Source organism: Priapulus caudatus, unplaced genomic scaffold, assembly GCF_000485595.1.
Source record: "Priapulus caudatus unplaced genomic scaffold, Priapulus_caudatus-5.0.1 Scaffold477, whole genome shotgun sequence".
NCBI classification, from domain to species: Eukaryota; Metazoa; Priapulida; class Priapulimorpha; order Priapulimorphida; family Priapulidae; genus Priapulus; species Priapulus caudatus.
Genome location: NW_014577538.1, coordinates 368,048 through 368,750, shown reverse-complemented (window position 1 = coordinate 368,750; position 703 = coordinate 368,048).

Below are 703 nucleotides of genomic sequence, written 5' to 3'. Positions count from 1 at the left end.
AATTCTGCCCGCTGTCAGGACATCGGCGGCGGGGCACGCCGATACCGCTGCCACCCGATGGGGGCCCGGCGGACGCCCGGGGCGGCACCTTTTTGGGGGTGCCGCACTCCAGGCGGGGGCCGTGGGGTCCGGTCGCTGGGCTTGGTGCCTGGCCTGCGACCGCCCCACGCTGCACGCACGTGCCCATGACGCGGAGCTGCATACGCGTCGTGGGCCGGTAGTGCTGTGCCCTATCGGCGGGTGCGACTTCCGGTGTCCGGCGGGGGTCGAGCATCGGCTGGCGCGGCACCTCCAGGAGCGTCCCCATAACAAGCGGAGCGACTACCGGCGGGAGCAATGGGCGCGAGTGCCCGACGGAGATAACCCGTCGTTTCGGGTGACTTCCGTCGGGTATCTGCGCGGCCCCGCCGACGCGCCGGCCTCCACCCGGACGACGACCGTGCCTCAGGCGACGGCCGACCATCGCCGTCCCATCGAGCGCGCGGCGGTCCGGCCGTGCTCCGTCGTCGTGAGACGGACCGTGCTCCCCCGACGCCCGGCGCAGGCACGGAGCGGCGGCGAGGGAGGCGGAGATCGACCGGCGGCCCCGACGACGATCCGACCGGCGGCCCCGACGACGATCCGACCGGCGGCCCCCATAGCGACGGCGATCCGACCGGCGGCCCCGACGACGATCCGACCGGCGGCCCCCATAGCGACGGCG